A 22,267-nucleotide genomic window follows, 5' to 3' on the forward strand; every position below is an offset into this window, starting at 1 on the left:
AAATAAAGACTATTACAAGAGACAAAGAAGGACACTAAAGAGTGATCAAGGTATCAAACTAGGAAGAAGATATAATGATTGTAGATATTTATGCAGCCAACATAGGAGCACCTCAATACATAAGGCATATACTAACAGCCATAAAAGGGGAAATTGACAGCAACACAATAATAGTAGGGGAATTTAACACCCCACTTTCACCAATGGACAGATCATCCAAAATGAAAATAAACAAGGAAACACAAGCTTTAAATGACACATTGAACAAGATGGACTTTACTGATATTGATAGGACATTCCATCCAAAAACAACAGAATACACTTTCATCTCAAGTGCTCACGGAACATTCTCCAGGAAAGATCATATCTTGGGTCACAAATCAAGTCTTGGTAAATTTAAGAAAATTGAAATTGTATCAAATATCTTTTCCGAGCACAACGCTATAGACTAGATATTAGTTACAGGAAAAAAAACTGTAAAAAATACAAATACACGGAGGCTAAACAGTACACTACTTAATAACCAAGAGATCACTGAAGAAATCAAAAAGGAAATCAAAAAATACCTAGAAACAAATGACAATGAAAACACGATGAACCAAAACCTATGGAATGCAGCAAAAGCAGTTCTAAGAGGGAAGTGTATAGCTATACAATCCTACCTCAAGAAACAAGAAATGTCTCAAATAAACAACCTAACCTTACACCTAAAGCAATTAGAGAAAGAAGAAAAAACCCCAAAGTTAGCGGAAGGAAAGAAAGCATAAAGATCAGATCAGAAATAAATGAAAAAGAAATGAAGGGAAAAATAGCAAAGATCAATAAAAGTAAAAGCTGGTTCTTTGAGAAGATAAACAAAATTGATAAACCATTAGCCAGAATCATCAAGAAAAAAAACGGAGAAGACTCAGATCAAGAGAATTAGAAATGAAAAAGGAAAAGTAACAACTGACACTGCAGAAATACAAAGGAACATGAGAGATTACTACAAGCAACTATATGCCAATAAAATGGACAACCTGGAAGAAATGGACAAATTCTTAGAAAAGCACAAGCTTCCAGTACTGAACCAGGAAGAAACAGAAAATATAAACAGACCAAAAACAAGCACTGAAATTGAGACTGTGATTAAAAATTTCCAACGATCAAAAGCCCAGGACCAGATGGCTTCACAGGCGAATTCTATCAAACATTTAGAGAAGAGCTAACACCTATCATTCTCAAACTCTTCCAAAATATAGTAGAGGGAGGAACACTCCCAAACTCATGCTACGAGGCCACCATCACCCTGATACCAATACCAAACAAAGATGTCACGAAGAAAGAAAACTACAGGCCAATATCACTGATGAACGTAGATGCAAAAATCCTCCACAAAATACTAGCAAACAGAATCCAGCAGCACATTAGAAGGATCATACAGCATGATCAAGTGGGGTTTATCCCAGGAATGCAAGGATTCTTCAATATACACAAATCCATCAATGTGATACACCATATTAACAAACTGAAGGAGAAGAACCATATGATCATCTCAACAGATGCAGAAAAAGCTTGTGACAAAATTCAACACCCATTTATGATAAAAACCCTGCAGAAAGTAGGCATAGAGGGAACTTACCTCAACATAATAAAGGCCATATATGACAAACCCACAGCCAACATCATCCTCAATGGTGAAAAACTGAAATCATTTCCACTAAGATCAGGTACAAGAGAAGGTTGCCCACTCTCACCACTATTATTCAACATAGTTTTGGAAGTTTTAGCCACAGCAATCAGAGAAGAAAAGGAAATAAAAGGAATCCAAATCGGAAAAGAAGAAGTAAAGCTGTCACTGTTTGCAGATAATATGATACTATAGACAGAAAATCCTAAAGACACTACCAGAAAACTACTAGTGCTAATCAATGAATTTGGTGATGTAGCAGGATACAAAATTAATGCACAGAAATCTCTTGCATTCCTATACACTAATGATGAAAAATATGAAAGTGAAATTAAGGAGAAAGTCCTATTTACCATTACAACAAAAAGAATAAAATAGCTGGGAATAAACCTACCTAAGGAGACAGAAGACCTGTATGCAGAAAACTATAAGACACTGAGGAAAGAAATTAAAGTTGATACAAACAGATGGAGAGATATACCATGTTCTTGGATTGGAAGAATCAACGTTGTGAAATGACTATACTACCCAAAGCAATCTACACATTCAATGCAGTTCCTACCAAACTACCAATGGCATTTTTCACAGAACTAGAACAAAAAAAATCACAATTTGTATGGAAACACAAAAGAACCCGAATAGCCAAAGCAATCTTGAGAAAGAAAAATCGAACTGGAGGAATCAGGCTCCCTGATTTCAGACTATACTACAAAGCTACATTAATCAAGACAGTATGGTACTGGCAAAAAAACGGAAATATAGATCAATGGAACAGTATAGAAAGCCCAAAGATAAACCCACGCACATATGGTCACCTTATTTTTGATAAAGGAGGCAAGAATATACAATGGAGAAAAGACAGCCTCTTCAATAAGTGGTGTGGGAAAACTGGACAGCTACATGTAAAAGAATGAATTTAGAACACTCCCTAACACCATGCACAAAAATAACCTCAAAATGGATTAAAGACCTAAATGTAAGGCCAGACACTATAAAACTCTTAGAGGAAAACATAGGCAGAACACTCTGTGACATAAATAACAGCAAGATCCTTTCTCACCCACCCCCTAGAGAAATGCAAACAAAAACAAAAATAAACAAATGGGACCTAATGAAACTTAAAACCTTTTGCACAGCAAAGGAAAACGTAAACAAGACGAAAAGACAACCCTCAGAATGCGAGAAAATATTTGCAGAAGTAGCAACTGACAAAGGATTGTCTCCAAAATTTACGAGCAGCTCATGCAGATCAATATCAAAAAAACAAGCAATCCAATCCAAAAATGGGCAGAAGACCTAAATCGAAGTTTCTCCAAAGAAGATATACAGATTGCCAGCAAACGCATGAAAGATGTATATATATGTATAGGTGGTTCACTTTGTTATAAAGCAGAAACTAACACACCATTGTGAAGCAATTATACTCCAATAAAGATGTTTAAAAAGAAAAAAAATTCGGGCTTCCCTGGTGGCTCAGTGGTTGAGAGTCCGCCTGCCAATGCAGGGGACATGGGTTCGTGCCCTGGTCCTGGAAGATCCCAGATGCCGTGGAGCGGCTGGGCCCGTGAGCCATGGCCGCTGAGCCTGCACGTCCGGAGCCTGTGCTCTGCAACGGGAGAGGCCACAGCAGTGAGAGGCCCGTGTATCGCAAAAAAAAAAAAAAAAAAAAAAAATTTTTAAATCTTGTTTCTAACTGAAAAATATAAAAACAAGTATGAAGATAGAAACCTTAAATACAACCATATTAATAATTACAGTGAATATAAATTGGTTAAGCATTCCAATTAAAAGTCAAAGATTAAAAACCAAGACCCAACTACATAATGTCAAAATAAAACATAGAAACAGGCTAAAATCAAAAGAATGGAAAAGATATACCACAAGAAATTAATAGAGTCTATTTCAATATCAAAGTGGACTTCAGAACAAGGAATAATGCCAAGGAGCAAAAGGGACTATGATAATGAAAAAGGAGTCAATTCACGAAGATGATATAACAATTCTGTACAATTTCAAACTCCTAACAGAGTTTCAATTTATGAGAAGCCAAAATTGATGGAATTAAATGGAGAAATATCTTCTTTTATAAAGTGTCCTTTCTTTGCCCATTTTTATTGGGTTGTTTGTTTTCTTATTATTGAATTGTAAGAGTTTTTTATATTTATCAAAACTCACTGAACTGTATATTTTAAATGAATGTATTTTATTTATGTAAATTATGCTTCAATAAAGTTGATTTTAAAAAAAAAAAGTAAAGTTTAAGTTTGAAGAAGGATTTTCACCTGTCTCTTCAATCCGTAGATTCAATAAAAATGATTTAAAACATTAAAAAAGCAAACTACAAAACAAGATGTACAGTCTGATCACATTTGTATAAAAATAAATGTGTGTGTTTGTAAATGTAAATATGCATAGACAGATGCCAGGAAGAACTTTCCGCAAATATTTACATAGGTTGTTCTTAGGTCTGTAACATGGGTGCATTTTACTTTGTGAATCATACTTTTGTTGGTGTCAATCAATGATAACATCCCCATTAAAGTGTGTGGAAGCTGCTGCCCTAAAAATCTACATACAGCTGGCAAGCAAAGGACTAACACTAGGTAAGACTGGAGAGTCAAAATGATAAATCTCAGGCACCTCCAGCATTTCCTTTCTCTGCAGTTCCTTCAACCACCCTCATGGAGATGCCTGGTGTTCTCCAGCTCTCTCTCTCCCATTAGCCAGACGAGTCAAGATATGAAGGATATCAGCCATGTTCACTTACCATTCCTTTGGTCACCCCAAAGGTCTCTTCTCTGCAGAAGATAGTATCTCTTCTCACCAGAGTCCTCCACTTGACTAAGACTCTACCCTGCTCCATCACAGGATGCCTGAGGGAGCCCCCCTCCCTCAAAATCTTCACCTCAGTCTTGTTCCTACTGCAGAACAGGGCAGTCTCTCCTGCCTTCGCTTCCAACTCAATTCCAACCAATCCTTTTTTTTTCTGTAGGCTCTCAGGTATTGTAAGTTTTCTGGCATTTTATGTATGCACACCTGTCCGGGGTGCAGCAGAAAGCCCTCAGAATACCAGTCAGCAGAATTGTGTCTAGTCCCTGCTCTGCCTCTGATCAGCTGGTGAGCTCTGGCAAAGTCTCTTAGCATCATTATACTTCAGTTTCTGATTCTGGGAAATGAAAAGCTAAACTGAGATCTTTTCCAGCTCTGATGCTAGAATTCTAGAGAGATTTTCTGCTCTTTAATGACATTCTGGAATATAGCCAAATTCCTCCTGTGGTATATCTTAAAGTCTAGCATATATATTTCTGTCTTTAAAAATGCAGTTGAAATGCATCACCTTCATTTTCAGTGACATTGTTGAATTATGGGGCCAACTCCCCAATTATATATGAATGTAATCCAGCAGAAGGTGAAACCTTCAAATAAATATTCTCTCTCAATCTCTCCCCCAGCCCCATACCCTTGCCCTCATCCTGCCCACCCCCACGCTTCTCCTTTCTACCTCTCCTTCCTCTCTCTCCCTCTCTTGCACACTCACAGACAGCATGAGCAGAGCAACACAGCTGACGATCAGAAAGCTAGTAAACTTGCTGAGCTATATTTGGGCATAAGATTCATGATGAAGTCTTTCAGGCATGAATACTAATTTATGCTGATTAAGCTCACCCAGAAATGGGTTAAAAGTAATCTCCACCCCCATCAGGTGATTCCCGTCAGCAATATATGGACACTTGCTGCTTGTAGCCCAGAGAGGTGGTGAGTTCTGTGTAGTGAAGGAGGCTTTAGGTCAGAATCCATGCAGAAGTTGCTTCCCTGTTGATACAGCTTCCTTCCCATACAAAACAAAGCTGATGCACACTCCCACAGCCACCACAGACAGTGGACCCCATCAAGCATCTACCAAGGGCCTGCTCTGGATGTGCCCTGGTAAGTGCCACTTGAGTCCTGCCATGCTTTTCTTCTGAGATGAGATAATAAAACTGGAGCATTGAGAACATCATGCCATTGATCACAAGGCACAGTACAATTTCCTACATTGAGGTTACCTATAACATTTAGTCAGCACTTACAATGTGCTGGGTATTACACTGAACACTTTTCATGAAGTAGCTCATTTAATCCTTCCTATAACCCTAGAAACAGAAATAATTATTATCCCCAAATTACAAATGAGGAAACTAGGCCACCAAGAGAATATGCAACCTTCCCAAAGCTCATACAGTAGTACATGGTGGGACAAGGACCTGAATCTGTGATGTCTGACTCTGCAGCTGGTGCAGAGATGTCCGTACCTCAGAGCCTCCCTCTGAAACCCTTACTCTCAGACACAGGCATAGACTCCAGGCAGAATTCCAGAGACAAATTCCCAGCTGATGGCTTAGTTGGTGAGAAGAATGGAAAGCACTGGTATCAGCAGAGCAGAAGTGAAGCAGCAAAAAGTGGGAAGAGCAGCAAAAAGCAAAGAAGGGAAGGGAAATGAATGTTTGTTGAGGACCTGCTGGGCAACTCACAATCTTGTGAGGTATGTGTTAGTAATCCTCTTTTCACAGATGAGGATACTGAGGCCCAGAGGGTTAAATAACACACCAAAAGGTAAGTTAGGACTCTGCTGAGCTGCAGATGAGCAGGCAGAAATTTCATCCACCTAGGGAAAGAAGGGAGGAGATGAGATCCCACAGCAAGCAGGACCATAGACGCTGGGCAGGTAAGGGTGTGGAGGCAGAGGCTGGGGAAAGAGAGTGATTAGAAAGCAGCGAGAGAAGAACTTGAAGTGCCTTGGCTAGACATGCCGTTGGAGGATGGTCTGGGCCAGATGAGGTAAGTTAGAAAGGAGGGAGGGACGATGAAGTAGAGACCTCAAAGAGAAGGTTACCGGGGGTGGGGGGGGGAACTAGGGGAACAACCTCCTCTTCTCTTGGACTCGCTCCGCCCTCCCAGCCTTTTCTCTAATGCAGGCTGTGCTCTGCCCCCAGATCACTCTTACCTATTTTCCCTCTCCTTTAATTGCCCAAACAATGAAACTGAAACAGACTTCTACTTTATATATTTATTTAATAAAGTCAGATGCTCTCACTCAATTGTTAAATTAGTTAGACAATTTTCTATCTCTACCATTGCTCAGAAACATCGCTGAAATTAAAACCAAATTTCTCCAAGTAAGGGGACCTTATTTATATTTTCTACATTTCTCTAAAAGAAAAAAAGGTTTCTCATTTTTACCATAAGTTAGGTACTTTGGCTGGATGTTTCTCCCACTGTACTATCATTTTTTTTTAAATAAGATTTTGAGGATTTGTGTGTTTGATTTATAGGTCTTGCTGAAAACACCAAGAAAAAAATCTCTCACTAGAGGCTCTTAGCTGAAATCTTCTCAGAAATCTTGAGAGTGGAAACTCTGAAGCAGATGACTTCTCTCTATACCTGACTAAAAGTGGTTTTAATGATAGGGGCTTACTTTTCTCATGTAACAAGGACTCCAGCAACAGGTTATTCTGGAGATGGTACAAGGGTTTAAGGACATCCCTATGGACTGGAACTTTCTGTCCTTCTGCTGGACCATCCTCAGTGTATGGGCACTGTCTTCCCTTCTAAGAGATTAAAAAAAATTATATATTCTCTAACATATGCCTCCTGAAGAATCTGTTTAAATGTTTTATTATTTTAATGTCTGAACCAGCATCTCCAATAGCATAAAATAACTTCAAGCCCAAATGTAGGTGAAAAAGACTTCTCAGAATCTTCACTCACCAAGTATTTATTGATTTGTACCTGATCTGAGGTAGGCATTGGGATGAGAATTGACAGAGAAACAAATTATAAACTGCACCCTCCAGGAACTTTCATTCTGGTGCAGGAGACACATAAAAACAGATCATCACAGGTCACCTCAAAAGAAGAGAGGGTGGGAACCCAAAGAAGGGGGAAGAGACTGTCTGAAGACACTGGGGAAGGCTTCATAGAAAAGACACTCCACCTACTCTTGAAGGATATGCAGACATTTGCCAACTGAATCAAGAAGCATTTTCAGTGGCAGGAGCAATGGGCTTACTACATAGAAAAGGAGCTAGAGAGTCAGGACAGATTACAAAAGACTTTACATGCTCAGCTGAGGCAAAGGGGCGGGGGGGGGGGGTGGTTCTTAAGTCTGAGAATGACATGGCCAGCATCCAACTTTAGGAAGAAAAGTTGCAAACTTGTGAAGACAAGTTTGCATAAGAAAGTGACCAGAGAGAAGGCAGTTGCTGTCATTGGCAAGATGTGTTGAGGGACCAGATGAGATAGTGGCAGGGAGGAGTGGAGAAGGAGCAGATCCTGGACTCCCAAGGCAGACAGGACAGGATTTGCTAAATGATTAGAGGTGGAGTGATAGGGAGGAGACACTGTCAAGGGCAATTGACAGATTTTCAGGCTAGATGGAGGCTAGCTGGAAGGTGATACCACTCACAGAGACTGAAAATGAAGATCTTGGCAGGAGTTGCTGAGCTCAGCTTTGAAGTATTGAGTTTGAGGCCCGGAGAGGCATCCAGGTCAAGATCCAATCGGAGGTGCAAAGCTCAAGCCTGTGACCAAAGTACACAGGCCAGACATTGACAGAGGCCCCCCCGCACCCCCCTGCTCATAGATGGGGCTGACATCATGGGGGTGGATCACAAGGGAAAGGAAAAGAGGCAGGTGGTCCAAGGAGAGGAGGGACAGAAAACGAAGAGCAGGAAAAGACAAGGGGAGAGAAAAAGGAAATGAGAGAAGGGACCATCTTTATGTTTCACCCTGTAGGAAAGGTATAGAGCTACTTCAGGCCTCCGGGCCCTTCTTCAGGAAACTCCATGTAAAAGGAAGACAGCAGAATAGAAACGGAGAACACATGACCTATATTACAGAGGACAACTGGCAGCAGTAAAGGAAGAGGCAGGAAGAATGAGAAATAAATTACTTTTACGTTGTTCCAAAGTTTTTAACGAGAATTCTTTTTAAAGCCAAGCAGTCTGAAGTAATTGCATAGAGGAGAAAATAATCCTACACTCTTCAATTGTCCTTGAAGGAATTCGTCTATTAGACAATTATTAGTTTCAGTTATCTGGAAAATTCACTTAGGTGAAACAGTGTTTGTGAGAGTGTCAAGATAAAAGAATTATTTCCATTTAAAATATTCATTTTTCTCCAGTCATTTGAAACGAAAACCCTGCCCTAAAAAGAAGTAACTGTTTTCGGTCATCTTATTAGTTTTGTAATATTAGAAATGAATCAGACCAGTTGCAAAGTCACTTTAGCGTGGAGCCTAACAGACCATGCACATGAGGACAGTCAATAAATATTATTTCCCAGTGACGATTAGGCCGGTCCCTCTTCCGCAGCAGGCATCCAGTCCTCAGCCACTTCCCTCTCTTCCAGGCATGAGCTCCCACTGATTTCAAAGGAAGCTTTAAAAATGGATTAAAGCAAAGATATATTGACTTCAAAGGGAGCACTGAAAACACAGAAGATATATCATAGGGAAGGGGATAGAGATGGAAATTTTGCTCCTCTTATTATTTCATGCTTAATGAATACCATCAGCATCCCCTGTGCATTCAGCCAAAAGTGTTTTCTTCCCTTTGCAACACTTTCCACTTTGACGACATCATAATAGTTGTTCATTCTTTAAAAAAATTCTAAAGCTTGACCTAAATATTTCAGTATTATTAACAGTGATGCTAAATGTTAGTTTTCTCTCTCTATGATATGGTGGTCATGAAAATACAATTTTGTCACTCCATGTAAAATATTGCCATTTTAATTGCATACCATAATGTCACTATGGAAAATGATGAGAATTATTTTTGATAGCACAATGTTCTTTTACCATACAGAGCCAGATCTGATTCTTGGGTCTCTCTTCCTCTCCTAAATTTCAAATCATTTACTATAATAAATTTAGAACTTTCTGTAAAGTGGCCACCAGGCCTGTTGTTTCTCTGAATGATGATTATCAAGGTACCATCACCACATGAACATATGCAAATTCAAAAAACTTGCTCTTTGTGGCATTAAAGAGACACTGGAAATAAAAATATACTCCAAGTAGGGTTTGTCTTCTCCATAAAAAAATCTCAGACTCATTCTAAAACAATAATTATGATTATCAGGGACTCTTAAACAAGCACGTGAGCTAATAAAACTCCTACGGAGCCCTCTAAGCTCACAAGGATTCTGGTGTCCTGCTCCAGGGGTAGGACATCCAGCTAAGGAATAAGCAAACAAAACTTGCATGCAGGTGTGGTTGATGTGTAGGAGGAAAGCAGCCATTCTACCCTAATGCTCAGGCCCTTCCTAGGGGTCTCCGTGCTCCCGTGACTGCCTGTGCTCATGACTGGTCTGTCTCACTCTGCATGACTCCCCTGGCTTGTACACACACATCCTCTCTCTCTCTCTCTCTCTCTCTCTCTCTCTCTCTCTGACACACACACACACACACACACACACACACTTCTAAATGACTTCACCACATGTGGGAGTTGTGAGCTGTATGATGCAGAACAGAGAGTGGGAGGGCATCAGAAAAGTCTCTCTTCTATCCCCACAGGGAAAACAGAGCAGGGCATTAGCTGAATGTGTTATACAATTCAAAGGAGGAAGGTCAGACACAACATCACACTTGATTAAGGTCCATATATAAGGACTCACAAATGAAACAATGAAACCAGTGGGACTGTTGCCAACAGTAAGTCAGAATGAGCAAGAGAAATAATTACATCAAACCAGTAAGGAAGTTCAAAGGGTACAGGTACACACTGATTTAACTAAGAAATCCAAGTCTGACAAGACCAGATACTGCTCAGGAAAAGTGGTGTTTCCAAGACCTCGCGGTATATCCCATTATGCAGTTAGGACAGAAATGAGCAAAATGTTACTTTCCTCAGTTTAATCCTCAACTGAACCCAAGAGCAAACAGTTCAAATGCAAACTGAAACTCGAAACATACATTCTCCTTATTCTCAAAGAAAAGTCTGGTTTGAGTCCAAATTTGCATCCATGTTTTGAACAGAAAAGTCCTTTTAAAAGAAAACTTTTATTTTAAGAGAAAAAGTACTAATTTCCTCTGTGTTTTGTGCATTTTATTTATCCACAAATAGATTTTGATGGAACAATGACTGTATGAAAGGCACTGTGCTAGGTCCCATGTAAGATCCTAAGATGAAACAGACGAGGACACCATTCTCCTGGGGCACTGGGAGGAGTGCAGGGCACAAACAATGATGTTTCAGGGGTGAATGTGTTCCATGGCCACCAAGAATGAGAGGCAGATAAAGCTACGTCATGTATCTCACTTAAAACCACCTGAGGAAAAGTAAAGTCTTGTTTCACTAGGAGGGTTTCAGAATTCTAGTTCTGAGGGGAGTTTATAGATTTTCTATGAGGAAAAGAGGGATGGGTCCCAAGGTCAAATAAGTTCAAATACGTTTGGGAGGCACTGATAGACAAAGTTAGAATAGGTTCTTTACTGCAGGACTTCCCAATACCTTTGATGGGCTAACATAACTCGCAAATTTCCAAGATAATAAAGTTGACAGCATTTCTCAAACTTATTTGACCACAAGACACTTTTTTTCACAGAGCATCTCATGGAACCAGTGGCCTACAAAACACTTTGGGAAGCTCTAGAAGAGTTTGAGCTTGTGTCAAAGACATGGAGCATTTCAAGTTGACCAGTCTCGAGTAAGTGAAGAGTAATTAGAAGACAAATTGTAAATGTAGGTTAGGGTTCAGATCGTGGAGGACCGTGACCCTCTGACTACACTCTCCTGGAAATTCCCTCTTTCCTTGGCCACGATGATAAGACAAATCTGAATGACTTAGGTTCAAAACTGGCTCTGCCACTTACTAACTGCAAAACCTTCAGCAAATTACTTGACATTTCTGTCCCTGAGTTCCCCTATTTCCTCATCTATAAAATAGGGTTGTTATAAGGATTCAATGAGTCCATGAATATAAACCACTTAGGAACCCTGGAATATAATAAACACATAATAAACCTTTGTCTGTCTGTCTGTCTATCTATCTGAGGCTTGATTTCCTTCCTAGCCTTTTGAGTATTCCTCTCTGCCTCTCGTGTGGGCTCAGCAATTTCCTCTTGTTCCTTAAATATTGGCTTTCCCCAGAGCGGTCACCTTAGCCCCTGTTCTCTACTTATTCTGAATGCTCTCTTTGAGAGATGGCCTCAACTTATCTTTTGTTCTACTTCCAAACCTCTTTTCCCCTCTGTATTACATATCCCATCATCAAACACCCAGTTATCCAGACTAGAAAACCTTGGCTCCATCTTTCACTTTTTATACTTCCCCAACCCAGCCTTTGCCCTCCACTCCTCCCCTCCCTACATTCAGCTGGTCAAGTGATCCATTGACGCCACTTCTGGACTGATTCTTGAATTAACTGGTACCTCTCCATTTCTACTACAGGCTTTCATTACATTCTTAGCATCTCTCATTTAGATTTTTGAAGCAGGTTTCTAGTTTGTTTCCCTCTTCCAATTGATTCTTCACATTATATTTCATAAACACAAAATCGATTATCTTATTCTCATACTTTAAAACCTATAAAGAATATAATTTTACATTAAATGCCTTAAACAACAAATTCTAGTTAGTGATATTCATGTTGAAATATTCAGAGAGGAATGTACTGAAATCTGTAATTTGTTTTGAAATGCATAAAAATAAAATGGATTGATGGATTACAAAGGGATGGATGGCTGGATAGATAGGTGATTAAACAAGTATAGTAAAATGTTTATAGTACCAATCTGAATGATAGTTATACAAGTGCTCATTGTAGAATTCTTTCAACTTTGCTGTATGAATTAAATCTGTTCATAATAAAATGTTGGTGGCCAGAGGATCATGAAGGCTCCCTGTCATCTGCAGTGGTCCCAAACATTTTTGGCACCAGGAACCGGTTTCATGGAAGACAAGTTTTCCACAGACTTGGTTGGCGGGGTGGGGGAATGGTTCAGGTGGTAATGCGAGCAATGGGGAGCGGTGGGGAGTTGCAGATGAAGCTGTGCTCTCTTACCTGACGCTCACCTCCTGCTGTGCGGCTCCTAACAGGCTCCTAACAGGCCGCTGACCAGTACCTGTACGCAGCCTGGGGATTGGGGACCCCTGATCTAGAGGATAGCATCCAAACATCTTAGGTGGGCCCATCACAATTGGGCTCCTATCTACCACTCCAGCCTCCCATTCTTCCCCCTGATTTGTACCCTATGGTCTAGACAAATGAGCCAAAGGCCTTACAGACTCTTCTGTGGCCAAGGTTTTATCATCCTTTTCTCTTTGTCTGGAAGACCCTTCCATTATTTCTCTAACTAGAAAATGTCTAATTGTTCTTAGCAAAAGCACCTCCTCTCAGGTGACCTCCTGGACAAAATTAACTGATCGCTGTATCAATAAGTTACTGTTGAGCTGTGGCTGGTGTTTTTCCTACCCATACTAGGAGCTTCTTGATGGACTATGTCTCTCAATCTTTATATACACGATACCCAGCATAGTCCCAACACATGTCCCAACAGCATAGGCCCTCAAAACATGTCTCTGAGTTAAACTGAGCACCAATCTAAGAAGTATGCTACTTCTTATACAAAGTTGTAAATTGCTCTCTCTCTCAGCCTTTCACCTCACTCAGTAGCAATCTCTCTGTCCTCTGTTCCATTAAACAGTTGTTCTCATCACCCCTCATCTTTAACCAGGAATAACTATGATACCAGGATATATAGTTGTTCTATCTTAATCCAGATGGGTTGCACACATTTCAAGTCTATTTTCTATAATTAAGGAATAAGGTTTTTTTTCTTCCTATAAAGATTTTTACATCAACATGCAAGAGAAGAGAAGCACACTTACAACAAGCTGATGCTTGGTCTGTTTCTAGAAGTGCTAACAACAACAACAACAAACCCTTCAGGTTTAAATGAAATTTTGTATTATAAAGAACTAGAACCATCAGACACTGAAACATTGAAAAGTCCCTCAGAATTTTTACCAACGTTTCCATCTAACATTCTTAACTTCCCCTAAAACTTAACAGGCAACAATTAGTAATAACACATCAACCTCTCATTTCACTTCCCTCTAATCATTCTGTGTTCTCATAAGAAACAGCCTCCAAACTACACAAAATCTTGTTTTGGGCATGCCTAACCCCTCCTTCCACTGTGCTCAGGAAAATTCTTGTCAATTTAACAAGTAAATGCTTGATTCCAAAAATCTGAGTCTTGCCATTTCCTCTACTTTGTCTCTAGTGTCCAAAAACCAAAAACATGATTTTTAACAAATGCATTTATTATAAAGAAGTTTTACTCTAGTGAAAAGAATGTGACAGTTTCTGGGTTCACTGTGATGGCATTTGATCTGGATGACTAGTACTGTTTACCCATTACAAACACTCCATCTGATCCACTAAATTTGTCCTGTGCAAAGGTTCACTGAATTAAAACGCCCCCTCCTCTGCCTGGCAATGCTGTATTTCTTTACAGAAATCTTCAACAGTGACTCAGAACTCCTCTACCATCATAGAAATCCACAAAGGACCCATCAAAAGTAAAAGAAAAATGTTAATAAACAGCATTTACAAAATGCTGACAATTTTAATTTGCATAACAAGCCTCCCCTGCTTCCCAGGCTGTTAGCCGCTCCCCCAGCACGCTGGCCACCTCAGGCACACACGCATCCTCCCTTAAGGCAATTTGTTTGTTAGTCACCCCTTCAAGGAGAGGCAACAACAAGGGAGGGTGGGGGGGTGGATTCTCTATCCCCAGGACATACTATAGTGCCAGGAATGAAGTCAGTGCTCAGTAAACACTGTGTTGACAGGAAGGAAGGAGAGGCAGGGATTATGGCTCATGTGTCCTGCTTATGACATCTTTTAGGTCCTAGAAAACAAGATGAGCATTTTTTCCTAGGACTTAGTTAATTTTCATGTTTCTGGAGTTCTCTTGCCACAGTTTAATGTATAATCTACTTTTCAATATTAATATTTAAACTAGCAAATATATCCCCTCAAAAGAAATAAACCAGAGTGAAGTTAAATGAGACGATTTGTTGACTCAGTTTTGCACCTTCAGGAATTCACTGAAACTAAAACCAGAAGTCATCATGAGTCACTCCTCCTCCTCTTGCACAAAGAAAAGGGATGCAATCATGGAATGGATTGCACACAGAGAATGAAGCAGGTCCCTCCGGTAATAAAACCTGCCCCAGTCTCTGCATGCCAGTAAACCTAGAAACTACAAACCCCAAACAGAACTTTAACCACTTACTCGTTTGTTTACATTTTGAGAGCCTTTATAAGAGTAATATATTTTAGCTTTAAGAGACTATCTTCCTTTCTCCCCATCATTTAACAGTAAAGTAAAAGATTTCTTTCACGCAAGTTAGACCTTCCATTTCACCAGCACTAATAGGGCCTGTGGTTTCCTCCCTGATCGATCAGTAAGTTATTTATGGCTAAGCCTCAGGACTGTGCAATTAGAGACACTGCAGAACTCTGCTAATGGTCATGTATTGGGAGCAGCAGTTCTAGTCTGTAGGAAAGCAAACTCAGTCATTATTTGGGTTCACTTCTAGTAATTAAGCATTTAAATAGCATTTTGCATATCTAGCACGTTCAGCAACAATTTTTATAAGCATTCCTCATAAGAACCTAGAACACCACCACCAGATCAACAGTATCATCTTTATAAGCCACAAAGTTATGGTGGTCAGGGACCAAGAAAGTCCCTCTCTTCTGCGTGAAAGTGATGCTTCTCCCTGAGGGTAAGTACCAACTTGCTTCTCTAACAGCAGTTTCTGGTTTGTGCTGATTTTTCCACAGTCCTTCAGTCTTTTACTAGTTCCTCTCTTGATGGATAGCAATATTTCAGAACTTCTGACCCTGTCCTGAAAATACCATGCATCACATTCTCTGTGGCCAAAGTGGAGCAAAACATACTGGCTTAGAAATAATGGTCATATAATGGCCTGATGTTAAGCTGCTCTAGGGAGTTATGATTTAAAGGGAAATTACACACCTAAAGAAAAAGAAAAAAGGGATTGAGAACAACTAAAAGAATTGTTATTTATAGTTGGAGCAAGTCAACCACTAAACAGATAAACTCGGTGCTTAAAATGGATTGTTCTCTCCCTCACTTATCAAGGAAAAGATCCTTTAATTTAATCTTATACATGTATTATGCTTGTGATGGTTAATTTTATGTGTCAACTTGACTGGGCTAAGGAATGCCCAGATAGCTAGTAAAACATTTTTTCCAGGTATATCTGTGACGGTGTATCTGGAAGATATTAGCATTTGAATCAGTAGACCGAGTAAAAAAAATTGTCCTTAGCAATATGGGTGGACATCATCCAATCTGTTGAGGGACTGAATAGAACAAAAAGGTAGAGGGAGGGCGAAACTGCTCTCTCTGCTTGAGCTAGGACATTCATCTTCTCCTGCCCTCAGACATCAGTGCTCCTGTTTCAAGGACATTTGGACTCAGACTGCCACTTATACCACTGACTCCCCAATTCTCAAGCCTTAGGACCTAGACTGAGTCACACCATGAGCTTTCCTATTCCTCCTGCTTGTACACACCAGATCGTGGGACTTCTCAGCTTCTGTAGCTGTGTGAGCCAATTCCTGTAAGAATTATCTATATATAGGTATGTATATCTATATATGTATATTTATATGTATGTATATATGTGTGTGTGTGTGTGTGTGTGTGTGTGTGTGTGTATACACACACACCTCCTATCAGTTCTGTTTCTTTGGAGAGCCCTGATTAACTTAGTGCACTAACTATAAGCTAATACTTGAAACAAAAGGAAGCAACAATCTCAGGATCAAGAAGCCATTCACTATGAACAAGTTCTATGAGGCTAACCATCCCTAAAATTATTTGTTTTTAAACAGTTTTACTGGACAAACAGTTCAGAAAAACATAATAGATGTGTATACCTATATAGATTCCACCAAGAATTTTGACTCAGTTGGTCAAGATGTAGACAAGATAACAGGACAACAGGAGATCAGTAACAGATCTAATGACCTTATCTAATGGTTACTGGTTTCTGAGTTCTAATCAGTTTGGAAAAAGGCTTTTGGTGCCACCCTGCATTTCCTGTGCTTTGCCTGTTTTGGACAACAGGTCTCTCCCTCTAAGTGCTTCTCACCCATGCACTTCCTTCCACCTCACTGCACATCTTGGTACCAGTCCTGGCTATCTTTCACCTTGGTCCCTGCAACAGCCAATCTCTGCCTTTAGTCTTGCTTCTCTCTGGTCTTTTGCCCACATTTTAAAAGGGTGCCTATCTTTCTTTCTTGCTTTGCCCAGTTTACACCTATTGTTCTATCATAATTATTAATAATTACTTTCATTCTCAAAAGTGCCCTCCAGTGGGTGAAATCATACGCCTAACTTTAAAACAGCATAATTCTAACCACATCACTCCTCCACTTAACCCTTTCAGTGGCTTCCCCTTGCCCTTAAAGTCCAAATTCTTTGATAAGGCTTTTTAACTTCTTAATACCACCAAACTGTACATACCATGAGGGAAGGGATTTTTTTTTGGTCTGTTTTCTTTACTGCCATGACTCCAGGGACCAGAAAAGTGCCTGGCACATAGTATATACTCAAACATGTGCTGACTGATTAGCTTTTAAGGAACCTACAGTGTGGGCACTACCTCTATCTCTCACTTCAGCTCTGCCTTCTCTTCTTTATAGTCTAACCTTCAGTCAGATTTTACTACTTTCAGTTCCTTCTCACCTCTAGGCCTTTGCATACGTTCTTCCTTCTGCTTGGTACATTCCCCTCCTTCCGCCTGGTACATTCCCCTCCTTCCGACAGCTCTACCTCTCTCTTCCCCCTAATCTCTAGCCCAATTCCTTTAGGGCCCTGCTTTAAAGTCTTTCCTCTAGAAGGCCCTCCCTAACCCTCTAGTTACGAAATGTCCCCCAACTATTTATGCCCACACCACTCTGTACTTCTCCTAAGCTAATACTCATCATATTTAATTTCCAGTTAAGTATTTTTGCTTGCTCTCTCCCTCTCTCCTTCTTTCCTAGTCTGTTTGCTTCCGGATAGCATTTATACATATTCTCAGCACCCAGGCACCTAATACAATGTCTACCACATGGGAGGCAGCTAATAAATTACAGCTGAATTAGTGAAAATAAGCTAATGTGATCTTAAACGTACAGTATAAAGATAAAATGGGATGACAGTCCTGCCTCACACTGCAGTGGGTGAGGTTTAGTCCTGCATACCATTTGTTAATATAAACATAGCCCCTGCCTGCTCAGAGGAAAGCAATCAGGGACGTTAACAGACTACAACACAGAAACTGAGACAGTTCAGCCTAGAAAAGAGAGGGAAAGAGGAAACAAAGAAATGAGAACTGCCTTCACATTTCTAGAAGAAATATTAAACATGTTTCGTATGGCCCTGCTAGGATCAATGAAAGGAATTAGAGGACAAGAGGCTTGGGCTTTTTTAGCAGTCAAAGCTACCTGAAAATAAATGTGTTGTCTGTGAGGCATTCCTTATAGGCAAATTGTGACTTGGCGGGGGTGTGAGATTGGACTAGATTATTTTTAGTCATAAGTAGCAAAGAAAAAAGTAGTAGAGATTGAAGTAGTTAAAGCAGGTTGGTCAGATTAGAAGGGAAGTCCCCAAAAGACTCCTATGCATACCTCACTCAGCTGGCTGGGAATTCATCCCTGTTCCCACTCTACACACCTGTGAAGAAAATCAGGCTTGCTCAAGTAGGATAAGAAGCAAGGTTTAAAGAGCAGGATACTAATGGTAGTACAGTCATTGAGGAGAAAATTAAATGGTTGATGGTAATCCATTCCTGTTTAAAAATACAACAAAAATATACAAGAAGATATTGGAATCAGCAGTCAACTTTTAATAAACACAAGAAAAAGAGAAAGCTGTTCACTTTATTTCAAGGTAAAGAGAAAGAAAGATCTGATCTTCATAATAAATAATAACTAATAACACTTGTGTTCATAGCTCCTGAGTAATTAATAATTTTAAAAACAAACAAGCAAGGAGATGGAGTTTTCGACCACTTAATTCCATGTACATAATACTTTTGACCACTTCATATCCTTAACCCAAACTTCAAGTCACTGGTGTAAACATGCATGTCTTATCAGGCTCTGAGATAAGACTCCAGGTGACAAACTGATGACACTGATCTCCGTTTTGGAGGCCCTGTTGATCTGTGGACTTAGTGGGACAGGAAAGAAATTCCCAGCTGAGAGTCAGAAGAAGTAGCTAGGCCTTCTCATTCAAAAGAGCCTGTCCCACGGGAGTGGGACCGCTGTTCCCAGGAGGGCTTCCAAAAGATCTTCTGAATTATTCATGGTTTGAGTTGGAGCAGCCCACTGCAGGGAATTTTAGAATGCCCTTATGTTTGGCTACCACGCAGGCCCATTTCAAGGACCTATTCCGGAACTCAGGGAGGTCAGGCTGCTTTGTAAAGCACCCTGGTGTGTGCCTTGGAACTTCTTTCCCCTGGCCTCCTCTGAGTTGCGCTATGGCCTTGCACAAGCCTTTCTTTCTCCTAGGGGACAAATTTGAGATTTAAACACCTCAGTGTTCATAATTAACATTTTGACGAAACAGACTAAATGTAAATAGAAATGCTTGCTACAGTTTTGCCACCACTACTCCCCAGCATCCCCTCCCCCCCCACACACACACACAGCATTTTCTAATCCAAATGTAAAGAGAGAAAGATATCACTCTCTAGTTAGAAAAGAAACAGAGCAAGAGATAAAATATGCGATGCCGGTTAAAGTCAACATTCTGAAAATTAAAGGGCTTCATTCTCAGGACAGATTGTCTTGCTCTCACAATGGTTTTCTAAAGACCTTGGACTGAAGTCAGAGAGTATCTGCCAAGGATCACAGCCATCCCCCTACTCCACCCACAGTCACAATCGGCCACAGACTATCAGCCCACAGTCTGACAACGCATCCAGAGAGGATTCTGACCCCAGAAGGGACTGCCCCACGAAGACTTAACTCCTGGGGACCCCTGGCATCAAGGTTAGTTCAAGTGCTGTGTTCTAACGGAAGAAAGACTTGTTAGCAAATAAAATAATGAAGTCTGGTGATCAGTCATCAGGCCACTGCAAATGGCAGAAGCAGGATGTGGGGTGATGGCATAAGGGCCGAGCAGAGGTAGCTCTTCATGGAGGGGGGCAACAAGGAAGGGTAGGATGGCAGAGGGAGGCCAGGACCAATGGATCGTTGTTCGTTGTGTGTGGTTTTGCTCATGTCTGTTTCTTTTAATGGGAGAGACTTTGAGGGTATTTATATCCTAAGGCAGGGGTCCACAACCCACCGGTACCAGTCCGTGGCCTGTTAGGAACCAGGCCGCACAGGAGGTGAGTGGTGGGTGAGCGAGCCAAGCTTCATCTGTATTTACAGCCGCTCCCCATCGCTCACATTACCACCTGAGCTCCACCTCCTGTCAGATCAGTGGCGGCATTAGATCCTCACCGGAGCATAAACCCTGCTGTGAACGGCACACGCTAGAGATCTAGGTCGCAAGTTCCTTATGAGAATCTAATGCCTGATGATCTGAGGTGGAGCTGAGGCAGTGATGCCTGCACGGGGGAGTGGCTGCAAATACAGATTATCACTAGCAGAGAGGTTTGACTGCACAGAGACCATAATAAATCAATTGCTTGCAGACTCATATCAAAACCCTATCAGTGAGTGGCAAGTGACAATTAAGCTGCATCTTATGAATTAGACTGGACATAAGCAACAAACTTCGGGTGTCACTGTCTCCCAGTACCCCCAGGTGGGACCATCTAGTTGCAGGTAAACAAGCTCAGGGTTCCCACTGATCTGCATTACGGTGAGCTGTAAAATTATTTCATTATATATTACAAGGTAATAATAATAGAAATAAAGTGCACAATAAGTGTAATGTGCTTGAATCATCCTGAAACCATTTCCCCCTACCCCCGGTCTGTGGAAAAATTGTCTTTCACAAAACTGGTCCCTGGTGCCAAAAAGGTTGGGGACTGTTGTCCTGAGGGGAAGAGTCAACAAAGGAAGAGAGGTTTGAAGATAGAGGAAATAGACAGGGGGTGATCAGTGGGCAAGGGCCCTGGGAAGGGGGGAGGGGTAGACTAACTGCAGACAGGGCAGGGACACCTCTCCCCCGAGGACGGAGGAAACAGTGAGTGCAAATAGTGGTAGGCAAGCCTGGGTGTGGAAGCTGAGGAGTTCTTACCCAATGATCAACCACTTCTTGGTGAAGTTGAGGGGCATGAGGCAAAAGTTTGGACTGGTTCTGAGAAGACAGGGGAAAGGCTGACCAGGAGGATTACTGATGGCCCAGAGGCCCTCCTGACAGTTGGCCTGGGTACAGGTGTCCCAGGAGTAGCCCCCACGGGAGATCACAGAAGAGAGTAGAGTCCATGAGGGCCAGGGCAGCTGGAGGAAGCTGTTCAGAGGAGGTGGGAAAGGATTGGAATCAGTAGTCAAGAGGGTTAACTGACCATAAAGGGTGCAATTTATATGGTTGGTTTCAAAAGAAGGCTCAGCAGGTCCTGGGGTCATCAGTAAGTCCTGGTGAGACATTAGACCCTCTTGATGGCAGTGTTCATGTGAGTGCTCTACAAAAGGGAAAGACTAGGTCCCAGGATGAAGAAGCAGCATGGAAATGCCTACTGAGCTGCAGAAGACTAGCACCTAGAGAACCTCTCTCCCTACTGTCCCATGACTTCATCATTAGATAACCCACTCTACCGCCCTGAGATGACTCATTTGACACAGGTACTGCCACCTTGTAGCTTCCACAATCAAGGGAGAGATCAGAGCAGCTGGAAGCAATCAGGGAAGGGGAATGCAGCGCTGCATCCAGTCACCCGCAGCAGAGCCACACGCCAGGCGGGCAGGGAGTCCAGCCCGGAGACTTGAGGCAAGCCTAGCTGGGTTCCTGCGATAACAGGAGTGCATGACTTGGACATTTTGAGTGTCTGCATCTGTGAAGTATGGAGTTTGTCCTAGAATCCAGATGATTTCTAAGCTGTTCCCTGGTTCTATTATTCCTTATCATTCTATCGTTAATTCTACTTATAATTTAAACACCTGATGCCAGAGTCCGAGCATCTCTGGCAACCTAAATCTAGCACTTAGCAACAAAGGAGTGGGAAACAATCTGGGACACCAATGTGCCTGTCATAATTTGTTGTTTGTGTCATTGATTATCATCTAGAAAAGTCGTTTTCCCAATTGGGACTTCTGAAATATAAATTGAGGGAAATGATTCAAAAAGCCCCCTTTTCACTTTTTCTTTGAAGTGAAAATCTTATCTCTTTTCCCTTGAAATTTCTATACTTCATTGGGAGGTGGGGGTAAGACAGGAAATGGGAAGTGTTGGAATGGAGAGCAGGGGACATGGTCCAAATGAATAAAAAGTTGAAAATACCTCCCGTGTGAGAGATCAGAAGAAATTATGGCTACTTACCTTAGCCAAAGAGATAAGCAGTTACTTAGGCAATCCCACTCCTCCCCAGCACCCCCATCACCCGCCCTTCAGCAGAGGGGGTA

The 22,267-nt window shown here is 41.1% G+C and overlaps 1 protein-coding gene across 1 annotated transcript in view; it reads right to left on the reverse strand.

The window, feature by feature from the left end:
- The window catches only part of AKAP6 (A-kinase anchoring protein 6), a 578,687-nt gene that overhangs the window by 433,781 nt on the left and 122,639 nt on the right, over nucleotides 1-22,267 (reverse strand). The gene's annotated exons all lie outside the window — the stretch shown is intronic.

Source organism: Tursiops truncatus, chromosome 2, assembly GCF_011762595.2.
Source record: "Tursiops truncatus isolate mTurTru1 chromosome 2, mTurTru1.mat.Y, whole genome shotgun sequence".
In the NCBI taxonomy this organism is placed as follows: domain Eukaryota; kingdom Metazoa; phylum Chordata; class Mammalia; order Artiodactyla; family Delphinidae; genus Tursiops; species Tursiops truncatus.